General features: G+C 35.3%; 1 protein-coding gene across 2 annotated transcripts in view; it reads left to right on the top strand.

Moving 5' to 3' along the window:
* LOC123271586 (neural cell adhesion molecule 2-like) overlaps window positions 1–19,069 on the top strand; it is a 449,338-nt gene that overhangs the window by 64,849 nt on the left and 365,420 nt on the right. The gene's annotated exons all lie outside the window — the stretch shown is intronic.

The following is a 19,069-nucleotide window of genomic DNA, read 5'->3' as shown; positions in this document are numbered from 1 at the left end:
CCTAGAGCTGTGGTCACCTGTCGTAGAGCCTCCTCTACAACCTCCATGGCTACCTGGACTCCTTCATCTCTTGGATCGGTTTGCGTTCCGATCTCCGCTGTAACGGGCGTGGTTTTTACCCTAGTCTTCGGTAGGTCCGTTTGGACACTGGTCGTTACCGTGGTCGACGTGGTTTGTTGTTCTGCGTCGACAGTAGGTACGGTGCGTAGGTTTTCGATTGATCGCCGTACCTTATAACCACTCAGAATCTGTAGCGGGCACGAACCATCTAGGCGGTGGCTCATGCGGACAGCCATCTTAGCCAAAGCTGTCACCAACTCTGGCTCGGTCTCTCTGAGCCAACGTAGTGTCTCAAGATGCGGGAGTAGCGGTTTCCAGAACCCCTCGGGGCTCTCCCAGAGTGTAGCTCGTTGATTGGAACCTGCTTGTCTGGAACTTTCGCCGCGCGTAGTGCTTGCTCTGGGCGGCATTTCTTCGTCCTGTTGTTCGGACTCGGCTGTAACGGACATGGCGTCGTCCATTGGGAGTTCCGGAGCCTCGGTCGCGGCCGACTCATCGTCGTCATCCTGGGACAGATCGATGAAGAGGATCTCCTCAAGATCCTGAATCTCTTTTGAAAGATTAGAATCTGCCATGCTGGACAATGAACCTGCAACGAATCTTATTAAATTTTTTTTTTTTTTTTTTTGTAACTAAAACTACTGTAGCAGAAACTGCAGAGAAAGGAATTAGTCGGGAATAAAGTAGGGTTTGAGGTGTTGGACAGAAAATTTTCCGACTATCTTTCCTGTAAGGTCACTGAGCTCGTATACTACTCGAGAAATCTTCTTTGTGATTCTGAATGGTCCATGGAACCGATCACTAAGTTTTGATGAGACAAATTTATCACCTTGGGAGAAAATAAATTGTTTCTTCCACACCATATCTCCAACTTGATATTCTCGGTCTTGATGTCGAAGATTGTAATAATGAGCTTGCTTCTGGAATGCTGAATCTAGAGCGTGTACTATACTTCCCCTCAAAGAATCCAGCTGTCTCATTCGTTCAGTCCACTCTTGGGGTGGTCGCTGAACGACGTCTGGATCACCTTCGAGGTCTCTTCTTAGTGTAACTGTAGCTTCTGGCTCTCTACCCATGTTTAGGAAGGCCGGGGTCGCCTGAATGGAGCTATGGAACGCTGAGTTGTGCGCGAAGCGGAACTGTGGAATATTTTTGTCCCACTCTCGATGATTGTTCCCAATAAAAGCGGTGATCATTGTTTTAGAACTCTGTTGACACGTTCTACCGGATCTGCCTGGGGATGATATGGTGGGGTTGTCATGTGGTGGAATCCCACTCGCTCTGTCAAGACTCGGATGTCTTTATTGAGGTACTCAGTTCCATTATCACTGAGTAAAACTTTCGGAGCTCCCCATCGTAAAATAACTAGATCCTCTAGTGCTTCGCTGATAGTTGCACCTGTAGCTCGTCTTAGCGGCTTTAACTCAATCCACTTGGTGTACAAGTCCTGTATAACCAACAGGTATGAATATCCATTCATACTCTTCGGTAGCGGTCCCATAATGTCTGTAGCAACCATAGTCCATGGTTCTTGAACTCTTTTCTTCCCCATGAAGCCTGCAGGTGGTGTCTGTTCCACCTTGGTACGTTGGCAGACTTCACAGTGCCGAACGAATTTAACCGTATCCTGGAACATGTTCGGCCAATAATAGCGTTTGGCTATTCGCCTGCAGGTTTTATCAACTCCGAGATGACCTGCTTCTGGCGTGGAGTGGTTCTCGTTGAGGACTCGTTGATGATGCTCCTTTCTCAAGACTAATTTCCACGCATCAAGATCTTCAACCTCGGCGTCGTTGAAGTATGTAGGTCGATGGAAATAAAGTCTTCCCTCTTCTATTTGCCAATCTGGAAACTTGTCTGGTCTACGCTGTATATCTCTCCTTCGCCTGTCGTACCAGCGATCTGGAACCTCAACTATAACTGCCAGGGATTCATCATAACCCTCTGGAATCCTGGATAATGCATCTGGAACATGATGAAGGGCACCCTTTGCGATGGATTATGGTGTAAGAATAATCCATTAGTTCTAAAGCCCATCTCGCGAGTCTACCTGTCGGGTTCTTGAGGTTATGTAACCATCGTAGACTGCTATGGTCTGTAACCACTGTAAACTCGTATCCTTCTAAGTAACACCGGAACTTACGGATCGACCAGATAACAGCAAGGCATTCTTGCTCTGTGACGGTGTACTTTTTCTGCGTCGGTTAATGCGCGACTCGCATACGCGATGACACGCTCTTGATCATCAATGACTTGGGTCAACGCAGCGCCTAGACCCACTGAACTAGCGTCAGTCTGTAGCGTGAACGGTTTACTAAAGTCTGGGCAAGCCAGTACTGGAGCTGAAGTTAAACATTCCTTGAGTGTTTCGCTGGCGACATCTTGATCTGGGCCCCATTCCCATGGTTGATTTTTTCTTTAAGAGGGCTGTAAGTGGTGAAGCGATTGTCGCAAACTCTGGAATAAATCTTCTGTACCAAAGACGCCATTCCCAGGAATCGTCTTAATTGTTTAATGTTCCTTGGAACTGGGAATTCACGTACTGCAGCTGTTTTCTCTGGGTCGACTTGAAGTCCGTCTGAGTTGACCAAAATCCGAGATAACGAACTTCTGAGCAGCAGAACTCGCTTTTCTCTCTATTAATTGTTAGACCCGCTTCCCGGAGCTTCTTCAACACTTTCTTTAGCCACTCCAGGTGTTGTTCGATTGTTTCTGTAACTATTATGATGTCATCCAAATACACAAAAACGTGAGGATACATCTCTGGACCAATGATGTGATCAATCATTCTCTGAAAGGTCGCTGAGCGTTGGTCAACCCGAAGGGCATTCTCCGGAAATGGAACAACCCTCTTCCCGGTACCACAAAGGCCGTCAAAGGACGTGCTCGAAGAGTCAAGGGAATTTGAAAATACGCTTGACTAAGATCTAAGGTCGTAATGTACCTCGCTCTCCTGAGTTGATCCAAAATGCTTGTCATATTCGGTAGCGGATATGCATCCTTCACTGTAACTGCATTTAATTTCCTGTAATCAATACAAAAACGCCACTTATTGTTGGGTTTGCGTACCATCACAACAGGGCTGGACCACTGACTGTGGGACGGTTCAATGACTCCGTCCTCTAACATCTTGTCGACTTCCTTCCACATCGACTCTAAAATGATCGGCGTAACGTTATACGGCTTGAGCTTAATGGGTTGTTGATCTCCCACGTCGATATCGTGTTCTACTAAATGAGTGACCCCTATTCTCCCTGTAGACTGTATGTTCTCGTCCAGAAATTTCTGTAGCGTTTCCTTTTCCCCTGTAGATAATGTCTGTATACCGCAGCAGAGGACGGTGCACGATTGAGCGGGGTTGGCTGTAAATTGAAACTGTTCAGTTGGCCGAGAGCGGATGTGCCATCTGTTGACTGAAAAATCGATTACCATCTCTGCTTTCTGGAGGAAATCCAATCCAAGGATGCATGGGTGAGACAAGGATGGCATCCAATGGAGTTTAGTCTCAACGATTGAGTTCTGTAGCTGCACGTTAACTTTGTCGCGCGATCTATTAGTTGTATACCGCCATTGGCGAGTATGACGCGCCGTGGAGTTATTATATCAACTCCCAGTTCTAACCTGGTAACTAGAGCTATTCCTTCTGGTCCTATGAAGGATTTTGAGGCCCCTGAGTCAGTAGGGGCTACTAATGGCTGTTCGGCGATGTTAACGGTAACGAAAAAGGCTGTAGGGGATTTTCCCGAAGAGATTTTCTGTAGCTGAGTAAAATCAATTATTTCTGTAGCTTGGGCCGAGTTTTTCGACTCCTGGGGTTCCGACGGTTTTCCCATCGCTGGTGAGTCGTGTGTCGGTGGCTGACTCACCAACTCGCGTTTTCCCTGATGGCAGAAAGGACAGTTAGCCATGGTGTAACCCAAGGCATTACACTTGTAACAAAACACTCGTTTTGGTCCTGGGCAATCGCGGCGACGATGACCGGTTCCGGCACAATTCCAACATAAAGGCTCTGTCGTTGTAGGGTTGGACTCTGTAACTTTATCGGGAGCTTGTTGGGTCTCCTTGACCGACAGACTGGTAGCCAGTGGTTCTGGTAATATTTTACTACTCTTTGGTCTGGCTGCTTCACTACTCGCCTGAGTGGCTTTAACGTTTGTTTGGAAATTCCTTGTCGGTTTCCGATTTTCTTTCCGCAACTGTAACGCTTCTAATTGTTCTACTGGAGCTTCGTCGATGTCCGTGGATGCAGTGGGGTCTCCCTCCTCTTCTAGACCTATGTCATCCTGGGCTGACTGTAACTGAGATAGTTTGCTGTACTGATTACCTGAGGTTCTTTGTTCTGGTCGCCTCTTACTGTAACTCGTATTTGTCGACCCCGTGAATGCAAACGAGGGGCACATTGAGTGTCGCGGTAATGGAGGTGGTCTGTAGATGTTGGATCGTTGTATAATACGTTCTTGGCGGAACGCGCGCTCTTCTAAGTCCTCCATTGAAGTGCACGACTCCAAGGGCAATATTAACTGGAACGAGGCTAACATATTCCGATGGGCGTATTTGATTCTTTCAATTTCTGGCCATGGGGGGTCAGTTCTTTCAAACAAGCCATTCATACAAGCCAAATAGTGGTTGATCGACTCATCTTTGGCCTGAGTGCGGTTGGAAATTTCCTCCCTCAAGGAAATTTGATAGTCTGGATCGGCAAATCTGCAACGTAGTGCCTTAACTGTATCTGCCCACAATCTAAGATTTCGTGAGTGGCCGCGGTACCAAGTTAGGGCCGCGCCCTGGAACGTAAATGGAAGGACTTTACGCAAGCCTGTTCCATCAGCGGGGGCGAGTTCTAGAGCTTCATCCATCCTCATGATGTAGGTCTCTACATCTTCTTCGGGTGTTCCTCCAAAGCTCACGTGCCATTTATGTAGCACGTTCATTAAATTTGAGACACTGGGTCTCGCCGGGGCTCTGCTATCATGATCTGAACTGCTTACGTCCTCTGGAACCTCGTAATCTCTGGGGCTCGGGCGAACTTTGTGTCGCCGAGATTCGTCTCTAGATCTTGGTCGTCGTACTGTAACGTGGTCGGTCGGTAAATGCCTGTAATCTGATCTACTGTAGCGGTTAGATTTCGGTATTGTCCCCGAGTTCGCGGGTGGGGGAAGACCACGTCCTCGACCTCGTCCTGGGGTAGCGGTATTCGGGTTGAATCCGCCCGATGCTGTAGCTACATTCTCTTGTATACGTACCCCTATCGGTGGTGGGTTACGATAGCGTAATATAAAATCTTCTGTATCGTCAAATAATTTGGGATTAAACTCAGCGTCCGTTGACTGACCTTCGTCGTTAGACATTTTTTTTAAGAAAGGCAACTGTAACTCGATAGGCTAACTAGGGCTTTAGAAGGATTTTAAGTAGAGAATAATAGAATAGATTACTAGAGCGGTAGGTCTAAACTTACCAATCAGGTGTCGTAAATTAATTCTGTAGCTTCACTTCACTGATTCTAATTTCACTTAATACTGTAGCTTAATTTGTTGTTCTGTAATTTTATGTACGTAATTTCTTAACAAGGTTAATAATTAACAAGGTAAGATAGACTGTAGCTTTTCGATAACTTAAGTAGTAATTAACTGCGTAGTTTATTTCTTTGAATAATTGAAACAAGTTCAATTAAACAAGTAACTGTACTGTAAGATTTTCCAATTTTATTGCAAAAATAACTGTAGCGTCTATAATCAACTGAATTTGTTTAATTAAACAATTTGGAAATACTGTAACTGGGATATATAACGTAGTTTAACTTTTCGATAAAGCACAAAGGACTTGAAAATGGCTGATACTTGCAGATACGTCTGAAGTTCACAAATTTTTCACGAGAGAATGATCGGTGATCGATGGTTATCCGAGGATGTCGATGTCTCCCGAAATTCTTCTTCGTCGCTGTTTCTAATTGGTAATCGAATTTTCTTCGAGCGTCTTAGCCAATCAGAACGCTTAGAAGGCCCACTATCCCTTTCGGGTTACCCTCTCCCGTGCGTAACTCGGTAGTGTTGTCTCTCCCCACTCTCGGGTGCGTTGGAAGATTTTGGACGCTCGAGTGGCGCTCTCGTGGCGCGTGCTACCAAGCACATGGACTCTTGTCTGTAGGTGAGAAAGAGAGGTGCGGTGGTGTTTGCCGCCTCTAAGTGGTTGTTTTGCCTAGTAACACTATAGCGTTTTAATACAAAAATCCCTTTGTTCTGCGTAATACTGTAGCCGACTATTTGTCACTTCTTGAGCGGATTATATTTACGCTGTAACAATGGATTTCTAAGAACCGTAATAAAGTAATAAAATTTTATTTACTTAAGTTAGGAATATGATGCATTCCTATAACTTTCTTTTTCTGTAGCCCGCACGTGTGCGAATGTTTAGACATTCCAATGCTCAATATAAGTATAATTTTTAGAAATGAAGCACATATATATAAAAAAAAAGGTATGAGTAAATGTAACATTTTGACTGTAACAAAGAAATTCTTTCTTCAGCTTTTTCTGTAATCCTACGAATTTTTACTTGAGCTAAACAAAAGAAATACCATCAGTATTTCCGGGAATAAATACTTAAATTAATAATTTTATATTTTAGATTTTAGATTCTCAGAATTTTTACTTGAACAAAAGAAAAATAATCTAAGGTGCTTTCTGAGAATAAATAACTGCAATAACTATTTTTCCTAAATTCTTTAAATTTTTAACTCAAGCGAAGAGCATACTACCCAAAAATAATACCTTAATAAATAATTCCACAAAACCTAATCCAGCTATGCAATCATGCGTAGTTGTTTGATTTACACATCATTTTTCTCGATACAGGTGTTCGATCGGTGCGGACTCCCGCGCTTTTCAGGCCTCGATGTTGGGCGCCATTTTATAACGTTAAAATCTCTGGGAGATTTAAGGGGTTGGTGGGTGGTCTCTTTGAACTAAACTACAAACGATATCTTTAATAGGAAACCTAGAGATTTAACCCCAAACGTTATACTTCCGACTCTCATACTCCCGCGAACTGCCTCATCTATAACCGTAAGGACGCCAGATAATTTTATTTGCGAGAAATTACCAAAACTCAAAGAACTGTAACAATAAGGCTGGGAGCTGCAGCAGAGAAGGCGGGTATACTCGGTGTCGCTCAGTGTGTGGATTGTGGAGAGAGGGGGTGATCCGGTTGCACGTTGGGGAAACGTGTGTAAATCAAGACGCTGATGTTTCGGATTGATAGCTGATTTATTAACAAAGTCCCAAAAAACTTAACAAAACTTTAACTATAAGGGTTACAACAAAACAGATACAGGAACTTAATTACCGGAAACTCGAATAAATATAACCGTACAGAACTCAATATAACTTTTAGCTAGAAATACAAAAATTAAATAATTCTAATTACATTTGATTCTTACTGGAGCGATAACCCAATTAAAGTATAAATATCTAAAATGACCTGGGGCTTCAAAACATACCCTTCACAAAATCCTTAACTCTCTTAACCGTACAAAATAAAAACTCATAAAATATACCTTAAACTAAGCATCCTTCTTACTTTTACTCAAAGAAAAGGAATAAATTTAAAACGTACCGCAACAAACGTTTTACAAGAGGACTATTCCCCAGAATACGAAATTAACTCGACAGAAATAACATAAATTAAATAATACCTTCTTTCCTTTTCCCGAGCCAGGATCGTCCATGGTGGCTACCTCTCCTGGAGCCGGTATAAGTAGGGAATCGTAAAAGGATTTTACAAGAGGTTCTAACCCCTCAAAATTAACACTGACCAAAGGCTTCCACAGGCACAATGGTCCGATCACACCTGTGGCCTGCCAAAATTAACGTGGACCAGCGGTACTCTCGGCGAGGTTGGTCAAGTCTCGTCAGAGATACCAAAACCACCACAAGGGCAAAATTACTAAAACCGATTCCTACTCACACCTGACTCCTCCCATGTTGGAGCGCCAACATTACAGCTGGACTTCCGTAGTCCACCAGAGTCTCAAAAGGGCTAGTTACCTAGCATCCACGAGGCCGGGTGACTTATTGTCCCGCTCCACGGCAACGTAGACTCGTCCACAAGCTCGAGACGCCAACTAATAACTTTACTCTTTACTTTACCTTACTCACACAAAACTCAATCACTTTCCTCATTATTACTCTTAAATCTGTAGCTATAACCCAAACGACTCGAAGCTAATTAAATAATGAATTAAATAAACAAAAGAAGAGAGAATCTGTAGCATAATCGTCTCTGAAGACGAATAAAAATTTATCGAGAACGCGTCCATCCTGGACGAAGACTGAATAATTTTTCTGTAGCGTCTAACCTGGACAACGGTTGAAGACCGACTATATAACACGTCCGTCTCGGACGGCGGTCGAACTCGAACTCTCTTGATCGATGATCACTCCTCTATCTTACTGTAACTAATTCGCGAACTAATTCCCCAAATCCTGTATTACCGCGAGGCTTGATATCGCGGCCTCCTACTTTACCTAACCCTGTAACTAACTATCCACAATTACCATAAATCAATAAAAAAAAATTTTAAATCGTTCTATTTACAGTATCTTGGGTTATCGCTGTACAATATTTTTGAACTTTTGAGCTAGTGCTCGATGTGACGCTCAGTTGTCACAGACCCCATGTGAAAAATAACGTCACAATATATATATATATATATTCTAAATGGAAAATTGGTCATATCCGACCATTTATCAGCATATCTGACTATGAATGGCTTCATAAGTCTATATATAATTTTTCGACCAAGAGTAGTATTGAAAATCTTTGACAAAGAGTGCACGATCGCAAAATCGTCTTCTTACAAGAGAGTTTAAATTGAGGTGTTAAGCTTTCTAATCAAAGTAGTATCTACTCGAGTTGTGATTAACTACACTACGCTGCAATAAAGTCAGTAATCAAGTACTACAGCAATTATTACCGTACTGAGTAGTTACGCTTTACATTCAGTATTCTCATGCACTGTAACTAGCTTACATTGTCATTTGCTTGGCACACATGATTAATTCTCATGTATCCATTTTCTCACTTATCATGAGTACTCTAATTTAATAGATATAAACTTTATGATCTTTTTCGATGCTTATGATTTTTTCATTTTACTAAATTTTAAAATCATACGAAATATTATCCAATTTAACGACCGTAAAATATATGTTTAAAAAAAATTTTTTGCACCAATACGGTCAAATTCTAGTGACATGCAACTCAATTGATGAAGTGAAAATGACAGATTCCCTATAAGACAAAACTAGAATTTTATTAAAACGGTTATTGTAGAAATAAATGAATAACACACTTCAATCATGAATTTTTTGTTGAATTAAACATATAATCAATTTAATATGACACAAAATTCTAACATTTAGTACATTTATCTTCTCATGTTTAAAAATTCTATTATAGCCTGACATAAATTAGTCTTGGTCATGCATAAATTTTTTCCTGAATAACACTTTAGCGTCTGGGAATCTTGAAACATCTTTGTATATGATTGAAACGGAGAGTCCGAATCAGAACGCATTGCGAGCTTGTGTAAGTGAAACGCAAGAGTAATAGCGCTACGGTGAGTAAGCTTCCTCTGATTTTGACCCCACTTGACGGATATTGATAGTGCTGTAGTTGAAAAATGTATTCATATCGAATTTCTGTGGATTCATATACTGTTATCATACGTCCCTATACCGCGCGCGTGTGCTACGGTAAAGAGTGGAATTTTAAAAGGCCAAGAGCTAAAGGGTTATGTTAAAATCATAATTGGTTTAGTTATGGATAAAATGTAAAACAATGCTTATTTATAAAATTTTTTTATTGATGTACAGTTCATAACTTATATGTGTATGAATGATTATGCAGTAGAACCTCGACAAATCGAATATACCTCCGTAACTCGAAATAATGCTGTGTTCCCATTCCTTCAAGCCTTTAAACCTCCATTGCTCGAAATTTCACTCCTCTATTAGTCGAACTAATCAGTGACTCCCTACAAGTCATTTCCGAGCATATTTTCCCTCCATAACTCAAAACAATGAATTATACTTCTGTATCTCGAACATACAATATTAGGATTATTAATTTTACGAAAAAATCCACAGGAATATCTGTAGAGAACACTATCAATAGAGAACAACCAAATCATATAAGGCAAAAAAAAATGACTAAATGTTTTTGATGCTTATTTTTTTGTTTGACGATTTTTTGAAATAATATTTATCGTTTATAAATGGTACATAATGGGACGTAATTTGTAAGTAAATATGGTTATTAACTCTGTTCCTTGAATTAGTTAAAATAAATCTTTACCTTTAAGTGTCGAATATTTTTTTACAAAATTTACCTCAGTCGAAATCTTTTATAAACTCGATAACTCAAAAAATCTATAGTTCAAATTTTTTGGTACCTTCCTTGAAGTTCGACTTAAAGAGGTTCTACTGTATACATGAAATTTTGAAGAAAAATGTTAATTTGAATCGAGTTATTATTTTTTCTGTAGATTCGTTACTTCTTTTTGTCGAGAGTGGTAAGCAGTCTTCAATTAGCATGATTTTATTTTAAAAATTGTTCCACTTTTTCACTTCTACACTGTAAAAAGAGCGGTGTTAAAAATGGACTTATTTTAACACCGCGCGGTGTTAAAATAAAATAACACCGGTGTAACTTTTCCGGTGTTAAAATACCGGTGTTAAATCAGTGTTAAACGGAGTAATACCAGTGTAAAGAGGAGTAACCATTCTATTTAGTATATCAAGATTATAAATTCTATACAGCATAATAAAATTTAGTTTTTAAATTAAAAAAATAAATAGAAAATATATTAAAGTAGTATTCATTACACTGGCCCACAAAAAAAAAGTGGTCTGTACTTTTAACCAGACCTATCTTTATGTATTTTGACACGCTAAATCCGAATCTGAAGTCAGTTTTGCCCGTACACCCTCAAAATTATGAGTAAAATGCAAAAAAAAACCCAAAAAAAGTGAAAAATTGCGAAAAACTGCAGTCACAGCGATGATTAAATTTTTGTGAACCCAGATCAAGTATGATTTTCATGTACGTCAATTCACTGAATCTAAATCTAAACGTTAAGTAGCCCCTTGATGCGTCAAAATTTGAAAAAATTGCAAAAAACCGAAAAATAGGTAAGAAATCATGAAAAATCGAAATTATCGAGATGAAAAAAATTTTTTGGATTCAGATTGAGTATGATTTTTATGTACTTTGTTCCACTGAATTTGAATCTGAAGTTTTCTTGTCCTATTGATGTTTTAAAATTAAAAAAAAATCTCAAAAAATAAAAAAAATCGAAAAAATTGCAGTTTTAAATATGAGAAAAAATCTATTAATCACGATTGTTAATGACTCAGGTGCATTTTAATGGATGAAATATGATCTTATAATTGAAAAATTCACAAAATTTTAAAATCTATAAGAAATGAAATATAAGTAGAATGAAGAGAACGATGACTGCAGTTTTTCGCAATTTTTTGCCTTTTTGAGGGGGTTTTTTGCATTTTACTCATAATTTTAAGGGTGTGCGGGCAAAACTGACTTCAGATTCGGATTCAGCACGTCAAAATACATAAAGATAGGTAGGTCCGGTCAAAAGTACAGACCACTTTTTTTTTTTGGGCCGGTGTAATTTTTATGATTTTTACTGAAATAAAAAAAATTGTGCCTATAAAAGTTAAGAAAAAAATGTATGACATAAAAAAATATAAAAAGTCTATGAGTATCATCCAGAACAAATTTTAATTTCGGTTTGTAGTTATTTAAATTGTTACCTATGTAATACAGACTTTGTTTAAAAATTATACAATTTTACACCTACCATTTCAATAATTAATAGTTTTATGAATTAATGAATATACTGCCCAATAGTAGTAATTTAGTGAATAAAAGTATTCACAGAGTAAAATATCTTCAACATCAAAAAATATTTTAACACCGCTTTAACACCGAAAAAAAATATTTACACCGGCAGCGGTGTTATTTTAACACCGCTTTCGGTGTTGGAATTTAACACCGCAAATTTTAACACCTACACCGCTTTGGACTTACCCCGGTTTTTTTTACAGTGTAGTAATTACAATCATAAATATCAGGGGTATAATTTTATGAAACATTTATTATTTTAACGTTGATATTATCTGCTGATAAATAACGAGAGTGCAAATATACAGATAAAATGAAATTTTTTAGTTGAAATATGTCAAGTTAATTAAAATTTATGGTCAAAATAATTGGACATGACATAAGCCATTGCTTGTAATATAACAATAATGTTGATAATAAACATAATAATTGAAAAAAAAATATCTCCATCGAATTATCATTTATTTATAATTGAATATAATCCAACGAGCATTACTTGATTAGCAAGCAGCGTTCATTAATTGAACTCATGACACGCACTTACCACATGGCTCATTTCCGGTAGTTGCATGCAACATATAATCACATCTCACTGACTCATTATCGCGAAATACTCGCGGTGTTGAATTTGAGTCGCAAATTCACCACGGATGTTGTAAACCACGTCGCAGACGGCTGGGTTGGTACACCACAGTTGTTTCCATACTCAGATCATCATGCCCAGTGTAGTAGTTTTAACAGACAGATTTGTTAGAGAGCTACATACACCAAAGCTCTCGTTAAAGTAAACTCGATACACATATATGAAAAGCCCATATAATGATCGACATACTAAAGAGTGATCAGGAATACCCTAAATTACAGGAAACTATTCAGTCTGAAGGCTAATGATCAACCAATAATCCTCAGCAATACCAAACTACGTATTCTGTATATAGTATATATACTATTTACTCGAAGCTAGATCTGCGTATACAGATATTTCATCTACGAGTACTCAATATGATTAGAAAATTATTCGAGCTTTGATCGCTTTTATGATACCTATCAAAGAATATCCATTATTATTACTGTTACATTATTTGCGTTGTGTCTACAGATCCCTCAAGGAATTTAAACAAATCCAATCAATACATCTTTCGATATTGGAATATCAGGAAATAATATATACGAGCTATGGAGAAATAAGTTTTGTTTTATTTGTGTTACTTTACATAAAAATGATTTCAAACTGAATTGTGTAGAAATGGTTTTATGTGGTCAATTTTCATAATGTGTTTTTTCTACTTCAAGTTCAACTGAACTCACATTTATTCAAAATTTCAAATACATTTTAAACTAACTCTAGGATTTAGTAAGAGGAGAGCAGTAACCATATGATTTTTCTCAATATATAGATATACATTTAACATTGGCTGATGGTGGCATTAATTTTTCTTTTAATTAATACACTTTAATTAGTCGGACAAGTGTCAATTTTTTTAAATTAAATTTATCACTAATATATTTACTTTCACCCATAAGTTTTTTAAAAATATTCACCGACAGTTTTACGAGAAAAATACAGAAATGTATCAATGTTTGGAGGCTACCCCATAAGAACAATGTTAAATTGCTCAACTTTGAAGTTAATTATTTATTTAAATAATTGGGTAATCTCTTTCAAATTTTGGGAATTTGTTTATTTAGACATATTTAAACTTCATATTAAAAAAAAATTAAGCCTTTTATTGAAAGTTGTCTTGGTGCTCGTACTTCCTTAAAAAAATTTTTTTAGTATAATGAATGGAGATTAAGCTTAGATCCTGTGAAAAAATTTTCTAATAAAACCCAATGTGTTTATGTATGGTCTAGTATGTCTATATATAGTTTTTTGACCAAAATAATGTTAAAAATCTCCAATAGAAGGCGTATGTCGCGGAATAGTCTTCTTACGAGAAAGTTGAGTTCTAAGATATTAACTTCTAAAATGAAATCATTCTTGTACTCATTTCAAGAACTTTTTTGATATTAGTTTTTAGTTTCATCAACTACGAAACCATTTATTGATCTATACGATATGTTAGTTGACATACAGATTACTAAAAAAAAAAAAAAATTATTTTTTTATTTTAAATGTAGTCTATGGCTATATAGAACTAATATGGCTATATCTGAACATACTAGGCTATATGAAGCTACATTTGACCATTTTTTCACAGTTGAATACAAATTCAGTTAAGATCAGTCTTTTCGTTATAAATATATCGTGAACGAAAAGTTTTCGTAAAATTATACAAAAAAGACAGCAAAAAAAATTATTCCAAAATATTTATTCATTAATCGCCAGAATCGTAATTAATCCAATAAAAAAAACTGAACTATTGATATCAGAGATGAATTTATGTGATGTGAAATATTCATTTTTTTTTAATCATTTTTTTGAACACTGTCGATAATACTGCCACAACATAGCTCATGAAACAGTTACTCATCTCTTACTGGAATGTCCTCTCTTTGCCGAACCTCGTGCTCAACATCTGCAAGTCTCAACGCATATCAATGACAATCTCAATCTAATAATAATCTTGGACGATCACTTCACCTTAGGTTCTGACAGTCTCTTTAGCTATCTACAAGCCTGTGTTGAAATAATCACTCTGAAAGATATAGTATAATTGTCTCCAATTGTGTTGCAACGGTCGAAACTATCGCATAACTTTTGTTATAAATTTAGAGACTTTGCCATATATTTTATTATATTTTTTTTTTTTACTTTTTTGATATTTTATTGTATATATCTAATATTTTCTGCAAATATTTTTTTTTGTTTGCCTTACGTTGTGCTACAATTAGTAACATGTTTTTATGCGATACTTTGTTGGCCGATATGATTGAATGGATTTTGTATGTCGATAGTATTTTATTAACAGGTCATATGGTATTGAGTCCATTATACTGATTTTTTATTTACTGTATCAAAAAAATGATGTTTTTTCATATAACAATTCACTGTATTTATTCAATCCAATTACAGTGTAACCTCAATATAACGAATTTCTCGATTTAACGAATTTTTAAAAATCCCCTAGAACTGCCCATAAGAGTCTATGTAAAATATACCTTCATATTACGAATATATTTTTCAAACAACCTCACTATAACGAAAGTTCAATTATTGTAAAATATAGATAGAAACTATTATTGACCTTTATATAACGAATTTTCCAGCCTATAACCTCTACATAACGTATTCTACAAATTATCCCCACTTAATTCCACAATAACTAATGTCTCAATGAGTGCTGACACATTTAATTCTTCATAAGTCAGTCATTGCTGTTTGATCACTGTCGAAGAGGAAGAAGAGATTAAAATAAATCAAAATGATTTTACGATAAAAGATGCTTGCAACACTCTAGATGTAATTAAATATGTATTCTTCAAAAAAGGTGGTTTATCTGACGATGTAGTTAAATCCATTACGGAGTTAGATTGTGATTTGGATATAATTACTAACACTGGCAAGCAGACTAAAATTGATAACTTTTTCTCGAGTAAAGAAACGAAAAATGAAGATTAAGCTAATGTCATTCAGCTAATAACATTATTCTTCAATCATGTTGTGTTTTCTTTAATACATTCTATGTTCATTTTGTCTATTTTGTTCATTCTATGTCTATTTTGACCTTAAACTGATTTAAATATTTTCATATAAATAATTCTGTGTTTTGATTTAAATGAGTTGTTATTCATTGGTGGAAAATTTTCTTACTTCGTTAGAACGAATCGAGTTTAATCTAATCTCTATATACCAAACCTCATTAATACGAATAACTCGATATAATCGGAAAAACTCCAAATCTAAAAAATTCATTCACTTTCGATTTGCTGAATTCAAGTTCTGATCGAATGTCATCGCTTTGATGCTTGTATGTGCAAAGAGAATTTTGAAGTGAATGGTACTTCACTAAGTAGACCTAGACTGTTACGAAGTATCAGCTTTATTTCATTAAATACTGGGCTTCGCAAGGTTAAATATTTACAATCGAGGGCTACTTTTTGCGGATATTTGTTGAACTTTTTGTTGAATAAAAATTAAATTGATAAATTCAGATATAAACTACGTAAGTTTTTATTAACGAAGACAAAATTCATATCAATAAACTTTTTCATGAAAAACTTGTCATTGTTCGCTACTTTAGCTTTTTTCTGTGACCTGGTGTTAATAATAACTTTAAGTTCGATTCTTGACAACTTTTGAACCAAACAGTGGATAAGTATAGTTTCTCCTCTAGTTAAAAAAATAAGGTTACATATAATAAATCAAATTTTCTGGAAAAAGAAATAGGCTCTTTTTTTTTATTTGGCCATTGATAGGCATATCAGGACATATTTGGCTTGAAATAGCTTGATATCTGTTAAGTTAAATAATAAGAAGTAGAGAGTCAGTTTTTAGTGTATTTTATTGACACTTATTACCAGATTAATCTTTATATATATATTTGGGTGGGTCAAAAAAAACTTTTAATTTTTTTTTTTTAGCTACTACGAAAATATCGTCCAAGATGACGAAAAAAAAATTCTGGTGAAGTTTTAGCCCTTAATATTAATATTAAGAGGTGACTCATTGTGATTTTTGATTTCCCATTTAAATAACATGAGAATTTTTGTTGTTTTTTGTTTGGATTTTTGATGCACTCGAACGAATAAATTTCTCGTAAAAATCAATACATATTCTTGTAGGAAATTTAACGATCTACAAAAAAGGTCTAATATAATTTTTTGCTAAGTTAATTCGTTTAAAAGTTATTCGAGGTTAAAGTCCAACCTCAAATAGTTGAGGATAATCTTTACAATTTCTTATACTTTATCACAAAATAATGACTCAAAAACATAAAATATCTCAGTTTTCGTAACTCTTATCGAATGTTTTTTGATGAAAAAATCAAATTTTTACAAAATATCGATAATCGTAAGAAAAATCAATATTTTTATACCTAATTAAAAAAAATAACTCGGAACTGTACTTTAGCTGAGTAATGACTTGAAAAAATTAATCATTCCCTGAAAAATTAATAAGTGCTTTATTTGCACTTGACTATTAGGTAATGTAAAATGTTAAGAATCATATTTCAATAGTTTTTCAATTGTAATAAAACTGTTTACTTTATAATTTGCCATTTTTTTATTCTCAAAATGAAACTAAATTTTTTTTTATTACAGTTGGGAAATTTTTGCCTGTGATTTTTAACTACTTGCAATAAATTTTGCAACTGTTCTTCATTTTTGGTCAGACATTTGATATACTCTTCTATTAATGCAACTCCTATTAATGCAACTTACCGAAAGATGAATTTCTCTTGATTAGGTTTGGACACCATAATTAAGATGATTTTCTTACAGATGAACTAATTATTCACACTCAGAGTAACAACACTTTACTTTAAGAGATATTTTACTCAGTAAATTATCTCCTTACAAGAGAGTTCAATTGAAAAGTCTAATTCTAGAATAAAAATCGTTATTTTTTACTAATCCAAGAAGCTAATCTAACAATGTTTTATAATTTAATTATTTGATAAATCAATTTTTGCTTGATAAAACATGTTAATTAACGCACACATATATACAGAACAAGTAAAATGTAAAAAACTCCATAAAAAGTTTGGTCAACTTATGCATTTATATGCACACACTTGCAATCCTTAAGATTATTTATTCAAAGCTAAATTAAAAAATAAACATAAGCATAAGTTTATTATGAAGATATAGATTAAATAAATGAATAAAAAAAAATTGTCGCAGTTTAAATGCACTCTGTTGGTAATTGAGTTTATTTCACGTGTTTTAGCAATCGCGAAAATAGTCAAGCCGTGAAATTAGTTTACACAATAAATACAAATCGTAATTTTTAATCTGATTTACGAAGGGTACAACTTTCTTTTCATCTAAAGTTTTTTATTTCACCGGTTATTGCGTTTTAAATAAATAACAATTTCTGTCAATCCGTGAATTTAATTATTCGACTTTTTTTAAAAAGTAGAAATTATTGCGTATGCCTACTGTAATTAGGAAGAATAATGGTGAAAGAAAGCAGCAGTGGTGTGATTAGAAAATTATTAGTCTGATCACACTTTATAATATTTGATTTGCATTATAAAAAGAAAATATTGAATTAAAATTTATTTTTACTGGCCTTAATTACAGCTTGCATTCAAGTCAAACTTTTAATTAATTGCTAACTCAACACAACAAGGGTTGGAGCTTTAATTGATCAGCTAAAAATGTTTTTTTTTTTTCGGTCATTACTCAAAAACTAAAAGACCATTTAGTAGTCAGTCTTTTTATTTTCTCTAATGAGAAAATTAAAGAAGTACGAAGTTTTGATTTGTCAGGAAAGAATTGTTTTAATAATGCTAAAATTAAATTGAATGCATTACAGTATAGGATTAGTATTTTTTTATTTGAACAATTTAAAGGTGCAGTAACATTCCCGCAAAACTTTAAACGGTTGGTTAGGTGTCATACCTTAAAAACCACTGTACAATAATTGTAAACATTAAACTCTTTCGACTGAACACTGAAAATTAAATTGTTATATAGATACATTTTCATTTAATTAAGGTAATTAACTTTCTAAAAAACTCATGTATTGTAGTCAGTAAATGAATTCTTACGTATAAAAAAAAAAAAAAAAAAGAATTCTTTTTCAAGTTATCAATCTTTTGAATTCTGTCTATGTTTTGTTTTATTAACAGCTTCAATTTTTTTTTTTACAATTTTAATTCATCTCATGACAATGTTTTTACATATTTATTCTTAGTGATTTATTGAAAGAGTTCAATATTTATAATTATTGTCTAATGGTTCTTGAAATATGAATGCTAGCTAGATTCAACTACATTCGATGATAAATGTGACCATCTGGATGGAAAATTTTACGATCGCGTTATTTTGAAAATTATCATCATATACACGGAAAAAAGAAAACTCGAAAAATTACAGTTTCAGATTATAATTATTACAGATTTGATAAGAATTACATTGTAGATTGTATAAGAATTAAAATACAAAAGTCATTGACTCGTGTATTCTTAAAATAATA

The sequence above is a fragment of the Cotesia glomerata genome, linkage group LG1, assembly GCF_020080835.1.
Source record: "Cotesia glomerata isolate CgM1 linkage group LG1, MPM_Cglom_v2.3, whole genome shotgun sequence".
Taxonomy (NCBI): Eukaryota; Metazoa; Arthropoda; class Insecta; order Hymenoptera; family Braconidae; genus Cotesia; species Cotesia glomerata.
Note: the sequence above shows the minus strand (reverse complement) of the source record. Positions and strands in the feature narration are given on the sequence as shown.